The sequence below is a fragment of the Oncorhynchus nerka genome, unplaced genomic scaffold (genome assembly GCF_034236695.1).
Source record: "Oncorhynchus nerka isolate Pitt River unplaced genomic scaffold, Oner_Uvic_2.0 unplaced_scaffold_2097, whole genome shotgun sequence".
In the NCBI taxonomy this organism is placed as follows: Eukaryota; Metazoa; Chordata; class Actinopteri; order Salmoniformes; family Salmonidae; genus Oncorhynchus; species Oncorhynchus nerka.
This window is the reverse complement of record NW_027039243.1, coordinates 7,278-20,163: the sequence shown is the minus strand read 5'-3', so window position 1 is coordinate 20,163 and position 12,886 is coordinate 7,278. Positions and strand designations below refer to the sequence as shown.

Here is a 12,886-nt window from a genome sequence, read left to right as displayed (position 1 = left end):
GGTTATTAACCCTGTACCCCCCCCCCAGAGGTTATTAACCCTGTACACCCCACTACCCCCAGAGGTTATTAACCCTGTACCCCCACTACCCCCCAGAGGTTATTAACCCTGTACACCCCACTACCCCCAGAGGTTATTAACCTGTGCACCCCCTCCCCCAGAGTGTTATTAACCCTGTACACCCCCTCCCCCCAGAGGTTATTAACCCTGTACACCCCACTACCCCCAGAGGTTATTAACCCTGTACACCCCCCCCCAGAGGTTATTAACCCTGTACACCCCACTACCCCCCAGAGGTTATTAACCCTGTACACCCCACTACCCCCCAGAGGTTATTAACCCTGTACACCCACTCCTTCCAGAGGTTATTAACCCTGTACACCCCACTACTCCCCCCCAGAGGTTATTAACCCTGTACACCCCTACCCCCAGAGGTTATTAACCCTGTACACCCCACTACCCCCCAGAGGTTATTAACCCTGTACCTCCCCCCAGAGGTTATTAACCCTGTACCCCTCCCCCCAGAGGTTATTAACCCTGTACACCCCACTACCCCCCCAGAGGTTATTAACCCTGTACACCCCACTACCCCCCCAGAGGTTATTAACCCTGTACACCCCACTACCCCCCAGAGGTTATTAACCCTGTACCCCCTCCCCCCAGAGGTTATTAACCCTGTACCCTCCCCCCAGAGGTTATTAACCCTGTACACCCCACTACCCCCAGAGGTTATTAACCCTGTACCCACCACTACCCCCAGAGGTTATTAACCCTGTACACCCCACTACTCCCCCCAGAGGTTATTAACCCTGTACACTACCCCCCAGAGGTTATTAACCCTGTACACCCCACTACCCCCCCAGAGGTTATTAACCCTGTACCCTCCCCCAGAGGTTATTAACCCTGTACACCCCACTACCCCCCAGAGGTTATTAACCCTGTACACCCCCTACCCCCACCCCAGAGGTTATTAACCCCTGTACACCCCACTACCCCCCCCAGAGGTTATTAACCCTGTACTACCCCCCAGAGGTTATTAACCCTGTACACCCCACTACCCCCCAGAGGTTATTAACCCTGTACACCCCACTACCCCCCAGAGGTTATTAACCCTGTACACCCCACTCCCCCAGAGGTTATTAACCCTGTACCCTCCCCCCAGAGGTTATTAACCCTGTACACCCCACTACCCCCCCAGAGGTTATTAACCCTGTACACCCCACTACCCCCCCAGAGGTTATTAACCCTGTACCCCCACTACCCCAGAGGTTATTAACCCTGTACCCCCACTCCCCCAGAGGTTATTAACCCTGTACCCCTCCCCCAGAGGTTATTAACCCTGTACCCCCCTCCCCCCCAGAGGTTATTAACCCTGTACACCCCTACCCCCCAGAGGTTATTAACCCTGTACACCCCACTACCCCCCAGAGGTTATTAACCCTGTACACCCCCACTACCCCCCAGAGGTTATTAACCCTGTACACCCCACTCCCCCAGAGGTTATTAACCCTCCCCCAGAGGTTATTAACCCTGTACACCCCACTACCCCCCAGAGGTTATTAACCCTGTACCCCCCACTACCCCCCAGAGGTTATTAACCCTGTACACCCCACTACCCCCCAGAGGTTATTAACCCTGTACTACCCCCCAGAGGTTATTAACCCTGTACCCCCACTACCCCCCCAGAGGTTATTAACCCTGTACTACCCCCAGAGGTTATTAACCCTGTACACACCACCCCCCAGAGGTTATTAACCCTGTACCCTACCCCCCAGAGGTTATTAACCCTGTACCCCACTACCCCCCAGAGGTTATTAACCCTGTACCCCCCTACCCCCCAGAGGTTATTAACCCTGTACACCCCACTACCCCCCAGAGGTTATTAACCCTGTACACCCCACTACCCCCAGAGGTTATTAACCCTGTACCCCACTACCCCCCAGAGGTTATTAACCCTGTACCCCACTCCCCCAGAGGTTATTAACCCTGTACACCCCACTACCCCCCAGAGGTTATTAACCCTGTACCCCACTACCCCCAGAGGTTATTAACCCTGTATTAACCCCTACCCCCCAGAGGTTATTAACCCTGTACCCTCCCCCCAGAGGTTATTAACCCTGTACACCCCACTACCCCCCCAGAGGTTATTAACCCTGTACACCCCACTACCCCCCAGAGGTTATTAACCCTGTACACCCCACTCCCCCCAGAGGTTATTAACCCTGTACCCCTCCCCCAGAGGTTATTAACCCTGTACCCCCTTCCCCCAGAGGTTATTAACCCTGTACACCCCACTACCCCCCAGAGGTTATTAACCCTGTACACCCCACTCCCCCCCAGAGGTTATTAACCCTGTACCCCACTCCCCCAGAGGTTATTAACCCTGTACCCCCTCCCCCCCCCCAGAGGTTATTAACCCTGTACACCCCACTACCCCCCAGAGGTTATTAACCCTGTACACCCCACTACCCCCAGAGGTTATTAACCCTGTACACCCACTACCCCCCAGAGGTTATTAACCTGTACCCCCTACCCCGAGAGGTTATTAACCCTGTACACCCCACTACCCCCCAGAGGTTATTAACCCTGTACACCCCACTACCCCCCAGAGGTTATTAACCCTGTACACCCCACTCCCCCAGAGGTTATTAACCCTGTACCCACTACCCCCCAGAGGTTATTAACCCTGTACAGAGGTTATTAACCCTGTACCCCCCTCCCCCAGAGGTTATTAACCCTGTACACCCAACCTCCCCCAGAGGTTATTAACCCTGTACCCCCACCCCCTCCCAGAGGTTATTAACCCTGTACACCCACTACCCCCAGAGGTTATTAACCCTGCCATACCCCCAGAGGTTATTAACCCTGTACACCCCACTACCCCCCAGAGGTTATTAACCCTGTACACCCCACCCGAAAGGTTGCAAGTTCAAATCCCCGAGCTGACAAGGTACAAATCTGTCGTTCTGCCCCTGAACAGGCAGTTAACCCCACTGTCCCCGGTAGGCCGTCATTGAAAATAAGAATTTGTTCTTAACTGACTTGCCTGGTTAAATAAAGGTAAAATAAAATAAAGTAGGTCCCTTTATCATCCCTCAATGGAAATGATTTTTTATCACAATACCCCAATAATGACGTCACAATACCCCATAATGACGTCACAATACCCCAATAATGACATCACAATACCCCATAATGACGTCACAATACCCCATAATGACGTCACAATACCCCATAATGACGTCACAATACCCCATAATGACATCACAATACCCCATAATGACGTCACAATACCCCAATAATGACATCACAATACCCCATAATGACGTCACAATACCCCATAATGACGTCACAATACCCCCATAATGACGTCACAATACCCCATAATGACATCACAATACCCCATAATGACGTCACAATACCCCAATAATGACATCACAATACCCCAATAATGACATCACAATACCCCAATAATGACAAAGACGAAAACAGGTTTTGAGAATTTTTTCCCAAAATGTATATAGAAACAAACAGATCCTTTATTTGCATATATTTTCCGATTAAGCTTATTTCTGTTTTGTGCAACAATGTGTTTCCATCCCGTTGGGTTTCTGCTTTTGATCCTCCATCCACTTGACAAACGGGGAAGAAGCTGATTAAAACAGCGTGATCATTACACAGGTGCACCTTGTGCCACAGATATCTCACGTTGAGGGAGAAACTGGGCTGACTGCAGGAATGTTCAACCAGGGCTGTTGCCAGAGAATTTCATGTAACTCTAGCTCTGCCATCTAGTCGCCTCTGCCGATTTTGTGTAACCACGCCAACCGTCTGAGACGAGCCACCTGGACAGCTGATGAAACTGGGTTTGTCTGAGACCAGCCACCTGGACAGCTGATGAAACTGGGTTTGTCTGAGACCAGCCACCTGGACAGCTGATGAAACTGGGTTTGTCTGAGACCAGCTACCTGGACAGCTGATGAAACTGGGGGATGGTCTGAGACCAGCTACCTGGACAGCTGATGAAACTGTGGGATCGTCTGAGACCAGCCACCCAGACAGCTGATAAAACTGTGGGTTGGTCTGAGACCAGCCACCCGGACAGCTGATGAAACTGGGGGTTTGTCTGAGACCAGCCACCCAGACAGCTGATGAAACTGGGGGTTTGTCTGAGACCAGCCACCCAGACAGCTGATGAAACTGGGGGTTTGTCTGAGACCAGCCACCCAGACAGCTGATGAAACTGGGGGTTTGTCTGAGACCAGCCACCTGGACAGCTGATGAAACTGGGGGTTTGTCTGAGACCAGCCACCTGGACAGCTGATGAAACTGGGGGTTTGTCTGAGACCAGCCACCCAGACAGCTGATGAAACTGGGGGTTTTTGCACAACCGAAGAATTTCTGCACAAACTGTCAGAAACCGTCTCAGGGAAACTCATCTGCATGCTCGTCGTCCTCACCAGGGTCTTGACCTGACGACAGTTTGGCGTCGTAACCGATTTCAGTGTTTCACACTCCAGCCTCGCTGGAGAAGTGAGCTCTTCACGGATGAACCGGTTTCAACTGAAGGCCCATTGTGGTGCCGTTCACCCATGAGCCATCACCTCATGTTTCAGCATGATAATGAATGAACAGAGATGTCTGAGACGAGATCCAGGAATACAGACCTCAATGGGACTTCCTGGAGGAATACAGAGATCAATGGGACTTCCTGGAGGGAGACAGAGATCAATGGGACTTCCTGGAGGAATACAGAGATCAATGGGACTTCCTGGAGGGAGACAGACCTCAATGGGACTTCCTGGAGGGATACAGAGCTCAATGGGACTTCCTGGAGGGATACAGAGCTCAATGGGACTACCTGGAGGGATACAGAGTACTCCTGACCTCAATGGGACTTCCTGGAGGGATACAGAGCTCAATGGGACTTCCTGGAGGGATACAGAGCTCAATGGGACTACCTGGAGGGGGATACAGAGCTCAATGGGACTTCCTGGAGGAATACAGAGCTCAATGGGACTTCCTGGAGGGATACAGAGCTCAATGGGACTTCCTGGAGGGATACAGAGCTCAATGGGACTACCTGGAGGGGGATACAGAGCTCAATGGGACTTCCTGGAGGGATACAGAGCTCAATGGGACTACCTGGAGGGGGATACAGAGCTCAATGGGACTTCCTGGAGGGGGACAGAGCTCAATGGGACTTCCTGGAGGGGGACAGAGCTCAATGGGACTTCCTGGAGGGAGACAGACCTCAATGGGACTTCCTGGAGGGATACAGAACTCAATGGGACTTCCTGGAGGGATACAGAGCTCAATAACAGAGGGAGACAGACCTCAATGGGACTTCCTGGAGGGAGACAGAGCTCAATGGGACTTCCTGGAGGGAGACAGACCTCAATGGGACTTCCTGGAGGGAGACAGAGCTCAATGGGACTTCCTGGAGGAATACAGACCTCAATGGGACTTCCTGGAGAGAGACAGAGCTCAATGGGACTTCCTGGAGGGAGACAGAGCTCAATGGGACTTCCTGGAGGAATACAGACCTCAATGGGACTTCCTGGAGAGAGACAGACCTCAATGGGACTTCCTGGAGGGATACAGAGCTCAATAGGACTTCCTGGAGGGATACAGAGCTCAATGGGACTTCCTGGAGGGATACAGAGCTCAATGGGACTACCTGGAGGGGGATACAGAGCTCAATGGGACTTCCTGGAGGGGGACAGAGCTCAATGGGACTTCCTGGAGGGGGACAGAGCTCAATGGGACTTCCTGGAGGGAGACAGACCTCAATGGGACTTCCTGGAGGGATACAGAACTCAATGGGACTTCCTGGAGAGAGACAGACCTCAATGGGACTTCCTGGAGAGAGACAGACCTCAATGGGACTTCCTGGAGGGATACAGAGCTCAATAGGACTACCTGGAGGAATAAAGACCTCAATAACAAAGGGAGAATTACAGCAGAGAGACACAACAGGAAGGAGGAAGTTTAAAAGTTTATTTAATCCAATAAAATCACATTTTTCATTCAGGTTGATGATAGGAATTCCTTCTGTCTCTAAACCTGTTGATCTACATGTCCACTACTCTGATACATTACTGATTCCACTCGGCATCCTGACCTCTGACCTCTCTACCCTATCTGACGTGGGACTCTACGAGGCGTTGGCCTCCTGGTTGATGAGGGCACTGAGGTCCAGTCTGGTTTTGTCCAAAGCTGCCGTCTTGGCCCGGCGGGATGAACGGGGTACCGGCACCGAGTCTGGAACATTCTCCCCATCACTATGGAGGGAGAAGGAGAGGAAGAGGGGGAGGGAGACAGATGGAGAGGAGGGAGAGGAGGAGGGGCAGGGAGACAGATGGAGAGGATGGAGAGGAGGAGGGGAGGGAGACAGATGGAGAGGAGGGAGAGGAGGAGGGGGAGGGAGACAGATGGAGAGGAGGAGGGGCAGGGAGACAGATGGAGAGGATGGAGAGGAGGAGGGGGAGGGAGACAGATGGAGAGGAGGGAGAGGAGGAGGGGGAGGGAGACAGATGGAGAGGAGGAGGGGCAGGGAGACAGATGGAGAGGAGGAGGGGCAGGGAGACAGATGGAGAGGAGGAGGGGAGGGGCAGGGAGACAGATGAGGAGGAGGGGGAGGGAGACAGATGGAGAGGAGGGGGAGGGAGACAGATGGAGAGGATGAGGGGCAGGGAGACCGATGGAGAGGAGGGAGAGGAGGAGGGAGACGGAGAGGAGGAGGAGGGAGGGAGACAGAGAGGAGGGAGACGAATAGGAGGGAGACGGAGAGGAGGAGGAGGGAGACAGATGGAGAGGAGGGAGAGGAGGAGGGGGAGGGAGACAGATGGAGAGGAGGGAGAGGAGGAGGGGCAGGGAGACAGATGAGAGGAGGAGGGGGAGGGAGACAGATGGAGTGGAGGGAGAGGAGGAGGGGGAGGGAGACAGATGGAGAGGAGGAGGAGGGGGACAGATGGAGAGGAGGGAGAGGGAGGAGGGGAGGAGACAGATGGAGAGGAGGGAGAGGAGGGGCAGGGAGACAGATGGAGAGGAGGAGGGACAGGGAGACAGATGGAGAGGAGGAGGGGCAGGGAGACGGAGAGGAGGAGGAGGGAGACGGACAGAGAGGAGGAGGGAGACGAAGAGGAGGAGGGGGGGAGAGGAGGAGGAGGGAGACGGACGGAGAGGAGGAGGAGGGAGACAGACGGAGAGGAGGAGGAGGGAGACGGACAGAGAGGAGGAGGAGGGAGACGGACAGAGAGGAGGAGGAGGGAGACGGACAGAGAGGAGGAGGGGAGACGGACAGAGAGGAGGAGGGAGACGGACAGAGAGGAGGAGGGAGACGGACAGAGAGGAGGAGGAGGAGGGAGACGGACAGAGAGGAGGAGGAGGAGGGAGACGGACAGAGAGGAGGAGGGAGACGGACAGAGAGGAGGAGGGGGAGGGAGACAAAGAGGAGGAGGAGGGAGACGGAAGAGAGGAGGAGGGGGAGGGAGACGGAAGAGAGGAGGGGGAGGGAGACGGAAAGAGAGGAGGAGGGAGACGGACAGAGAGGAGGAGGAGGGAGACGGAAAGAGAGGAGGAGGAGGGAGACGGAAAGAGAGGAGGAGGGGGAGGGAGACGGAAAGAGAGGAGGAGGAGGGAGACGGACAGAGAGGAGGAGGAGGGAGACGGAAAGAGAGGAGGAGGAGGGAGACGGACAGAGAGGAGGAGGAGGGAGATGGAGAGGAGGAGGGGGAGGGAGACAAGGAGGAGGGAGACGTAGGAGGAGGAGTAGGAGACCAGTAGAGGAGGAGAAGGAGGAGAAATTAAAGGTGATATACAGAACGGATCCATTTCAACATTCAGGGACCGATTAAGCTCTCTCCTCCTCTCCTCACCTCTCCCTCCCCTCCCCCCACTTCTCCTCCCCTCCTCTCACCTCTCCTTCCCTCCTCCCCACTTCTCCTCCTCCTCACCTCTCCTTCCTCCTCACTTCTCCTCCTCCTCCCCACCTCTCCTTCCCTCCTCCCCCCCTCTCCCTTCCCTCCTCCTCTCTCTCACCTCTCCTCCCCTCCTCTCACCTCTCCTCCCCTCCTCTCACCCTCCCTCCTCCCACTTCTCCTCCCCTCATCTCACCTCTCCTCGGAGGACTCTGCCGATCTGCTGGACTTCTTGGCTCCTTTGACTGTGGAGGGTTTCCTCTGACCTACAACACACACACACACACACACAATCAACTGTTAGTGGTGCTCAACCGTGTCAGAGGTTAGCAGGAGGTGTGTAAGATGGGGTAATACCTCTCCTGGGCCTCTTGGCAGACAGTGGGTCCAGGTCCTGGTTGGCAGCCTCTGTAGAGATGAAGACTTAGGAGTTACACCTCTCTCTCTCCATGTCATCTGATTCAGTCTAACAGTAACATGACCCACTACCCTCAGTAGTAGCTTTCTCTCTCTACCCTCAGTAGTAGCTTTCTCTCTCTACCCTCAGTAGTAGTCTCCTCTCTCTACCCTCAGTAGTAGCCTCCTCTCTCTCTACCCTCAGTAGTAGCCTCCTCTCTCTCTACCCTCAGTAGTAGCCTCCTCTCTCTCTCTACCCTCAGTAGTAGTCTCCTCTCTCTCTACCCTCAGTAGTAGTCTCCTCTCTCTCTACCCTCAGTAGTAGTCTCCTCTCTCTCTACCCTCAGTAGTAGCCTCCTCTCCTCTACCTCAGTAGTAGTCTCCTCTACCCTCAGTAGTAGCCTCTCTCTCTCTACCCTCAGTAGTAGCCTCCCTCTCTCTACCCTCAGTAGTAGTCTCTCTCTCTCTCTCTCTCTACCCTCAGTAGTAGTCTCCTCTCTCTACCCTCAGTAGTAGCCTCCTCTCTCACTACCCTCAGTAGTAGCCTCCTCTCTCTACCCTCAGTAGTAGCCTCCTCTCTCTACCCTCAGTAGTAGCCTCTCTCTCTCTCTACCTCAGTAGTAGTCTCCTCTCTCTACCCTCAGTAGTAGTCTCCTCTCTCTCTCTACCTCAGTAGTAGTCTCTCTCTCTACCTCAGTAGTAGTCTCCTCTCTCTCTACCCTCAGTAGTAGTCTCCTCTCTCTACCCTCAGTAGTAGTCTCCTCTCTCTACCCTCAGTAGTAGTCTCTCCTCTCTCTCTACCCTCAGTAGTAGTCTCCTCTCTCTACCCTCAGTAGTAGTCTCCTCTCTAACCTCTCTCAGTGGTAGTCTCTCTCTCTCTACCCTCAGTAGTAGTCTCCTCTCTCTCTCTACCCTCAGTAGTAGTCTCCTCTCTCTCTACTACCTCAGTGGTAGTCTCTCTCTCTCTACCCTCAGTAGTAGTCTCCTCTCTCTCTACCCTCAGTAGTAGTCTCCTCTCTCTCTACCCTCAGTAGTAGTCTCCTCTCTCTCTCTAACCTCAGTAGTAGTCTCCTCTCTCTCTACCCTCAGTAGTAGTCTCCTCTCTTTCTATACCCTCAGTAGTAGTCTCTCTCTCTCTAACCTCAGTAGTAGTCTCCTCTCTCTCTACCCTCAGTAGTAGTCTCCTCTCTTTCTATACCCTCAGTAGTAGTCTCCTCTCTCTTTACCCTCAGTGTTGACATCTACAGGCTGTAGTGTCGTAGTGCTGAGATCTGGTTGGTTGTTGGAGTCCTGCAGTTGTCCAATCAGCTTCTCCACAGCACGTAGTAGCGACTACCTCAGTAGATCCTTCACCTCCTACACAGACATGAGTTAGTTTGGTGTCACCAGGTGTTGTGTTGTAACAGGGTCACCAGGTGTTGTGTTGTAACAGGGTCACCAGGTGTTGTGTTGTAACAGGGTCACCAGGTGTTGTGTTGTAACAGGGTCACCAGGTGTTGTGTTGTAACAGGGTCACCAGGTGTTGTGTTGTAACAGGGTCACCAGGTGTTGTGTTGTAACAGGGTCACCAGGTGTTGTGTTGTAACAGGGTCACCAGGTGTTGTGTTGTAACAGGGTCACCAGGTGTTGTGTTGTAACAGGGTCACCAGGTGTTGTAACAGGGTCACCAGGTGTTGTGTTGTAACAGGGTCACCAGGTGTTGTGTTGTAACAGGGTCACCAGGTGTTGTGTTGTAACAGGGTCACCAGGTGTTGTGTTGTAACAGGGCCACCCAGGTGTTGTAACAGGGTCACCAGGTGTTGTAACAGGGCCACCAGGTGTTGTAACAGGGTCACCAGGTGTTGTAACAGGGCCACCAGGTGTTGTAACAGGGCCACCAGGTGTTGTAACAGGGTCACCAGGTGTTGTAACAGGGTCACCCAGGTGGTGTTGTAACAGGGTCACCAGGTGTTGTTGTAACAGGGTCACCAGGTGTTGTTGTAACAGGGTCACCAGGTGTTGTAACAGGGTCACCAGGTGTTGTAACAGGGTCACCAGGTGTTGTAACAGGGTCACCAGGTGTTGTAACAGGGTCACCAGGTGTTGTAACAGGGTCACCAGGTGTTGTAACAGGGTCTGTTGTTGGGGCCTGTTGTTGTCAGTACTGTACCTGTGTAACCTGTTGTAACAGGGTCACCAGGTGGTGTAACAGGGTCACCAGGTGGTGTAACAGGGCCACCAGGTGTTGTTGTCAGTACTGTACCTGTGTAACCTGTTGTAACAGGGTCACCAGGTGTTGTAACAGGGTCACCAGGTGTTGTAACAGGGTCACCAGGTGTTGTAACAGGGTCACCAGGTGGTGTAACAGGGTCACCAGGTGGTGTAACAGGGTCACCAGGTGTTGTAAGAGGGTCACCAGGTGTTGTAACAGGGTCACCAGGTGTTGTAACAGGGTCACCAGGTGGTGTTGTCAGTACTGTACCTGTGTAACCTGTTGTAACAGGGTCACCAGGTGTTGTAACAGGGTCACCAGGTGTTGTAACAGGGTCACCAGGTGTTGTAACAGGGTCACCAGGTGTTCTAACAGGGTCACCAGGTGTTGTTGTCAGTACTGTACCTGTGTAACCTGTTGTAACAGGGTCACCAGGTGGTGTAACAGGGTCACCAGGTGTTGTAACAGGGGCACCAGGTGTTGTAACAGGGTCACCAGGTGGTGTTGTCAGTACTGTACCTGTGTTGTAACAGGGTCACCAGGTGTTGTAACAGGGTCACCAGGTGTTGTAACAGTTTGGGTCACCAGGTGTTGTAACATGGTCACCAGGTGTTGTGTTGTAACAGGGTCACCTGGTGTTGTGTTGTAACAGGGCCACCAGGTGTTGTGTTGTAACAGGGCCACCAGGTGTTGTAACAGGGTCACCAGGTGTTGTAACAGGGTCACCAGGTGTTGTAACAGGGTCACCAGGTGTTGTAACAGGGTCACCAGGTGTTGTAACAGGGTCACCAGGTGTTGTAACAGGGTCACCAGGTGTTGTAACAGGGTCACCAGGTGTTGTAACAGGGTCACCAGGTGTTGTTGTCAGTACTGTACCTGTGTAACTTGTTGTAACAGGGTCACCAGGTGTTGTAACAGGGTCACCAGGTGTTGTCAGTCACCTGTACACCTGTGTAACCTGTTGTAACAGGGTCACCAGGTGTTGTCACCAGGTGTTGTAACAGGGTCACCAGGTGTTGTAACAGGGTCACCAGGTGTTGTAACAGGGTCACCAGGTGTTGTAACAGGGTCACCAGGTGTTGTAACAGGGTCAGGTACTGGTGTACCCAGGGTAACCAGGTGTTGTAACAGGGCCACCAGGTGGTGTTGTCAGTACTGTACCCGTGTAACCTGTTGTAACAGGGTCACCAGGTGGTGTAACAGGGTCACCAGGTGTTGTAACAGGGTCACCAGGTGTTGTAACAGGGTCACCAGGTGTTGTAACAGGGTCACCAGGTGTTGTAACAGGTAACAGGGGTCACCAGGTGTTGTAACAACCAGGTGTTTGTGTAACAGGGTCACCAGGTGTTGTCAGTACTGTACCTGTGTAACCTGTTGTAACAGGGTCACCAGGTGTTGTAACAGGGTCACCAGGTGTTGTAACAGGGTCACCAGGTGTTGTTGTCAGTACTGTACCTGTGTAACCTGTTGTAACAGGGTCACCAGGTGTTGTGTTGTAACAGGGTCACCAGGTGTTGTAACAGGGTCACCAGGTGTTGTAACAGGGTCACCAGGTGTTGTAACAGGGTCACCAGGTGTTGTTGTCAGGTGCTGTAATTGGTCACCAGGTGTAACCTGTTGTAACAGGGTCACCAGGTGTACTGTAACAGGGTCACCAGGTGTTGTAACAGGGTCACCAGGTGTTGTTGTCAGTACTGTACCAGGTGTGTAACAGGGTCACCAGGTGTTGTAACAGGGTCACCAGGTGTTGTGTTGTAACAGGGTCACCAGGTGTTGTAACAGGGTCACCAGGTGTTGTAACAGGGTCACCAGGTGTTGTAACAGGGTCACCAGGTGTTGTAACAGGGTCACCAGGTGTTGTTGTCAGTACTGTACCTGTGTAACCTGTTGTAACAGGGTCACCAGGTGTTGTAACAGGGTCACCAGGTGTTGTAACAGGGTCACCAGGTGTTGTTGTCAGTACTGTACCTGTGTAACCTGTTGTAACAGGGTCACCAGGTCTCTAGTTGTGTTGCCGTCAGCACTGAGCTCCAGACTGTTCAGGACTTTGGCGAAGAGACGGACTTCAGGAGCTGTCGGGTCCTTCAGCATCTCACCACACACACGCACTGCCAGGTGGTCATGGACACACACCTCCTGAGCGCACACACACACACACACACATGTTTAGCCTCCAGAGAACACACTTCAGACAGAGTGATTAGACCAGTAATTCATGTATTGTGATTCTCCGTGTATTGTGATTAGAGTTAGTTAGAGGTCTGTATATCTATGGACCCCCCCCCCCCCCATCACTATTATATAGAGGTTATATTAAATATTACCTGTGTGTTAGAGGTCTGTATATCTATGGACCCCCCCCCCCCCCATCACTATT

The 12,886-nt window shown here is 53.0% G+C and overlaps 1 long non-coding RNA gene across 1 annotated transcript; it reads right to left on the bottom strand.

The window, feature by feature from the left end:
- Positions 1–5,986: 5,986 nt before the first annotated feature.
- LOC135567417 (uncharacterized) lies at positions 5,987–9,638 on the bottom strand. Its single transcript, XR_010462347.1, has 4 exons — positions 9,545–9,638; positions 8,280–8,330; positions 8,119–8,188; positions 5,987–6,284 (listed from the first exon to the last, which is right to left on the bottom strand). It is a non-coding gene; the product is annotated as an uncharacterized LOC135567417 (long non-coding RNA).
- Between the last annotated feature and the right edge of the window lie 3,248 nt (positions 9,639–12,886).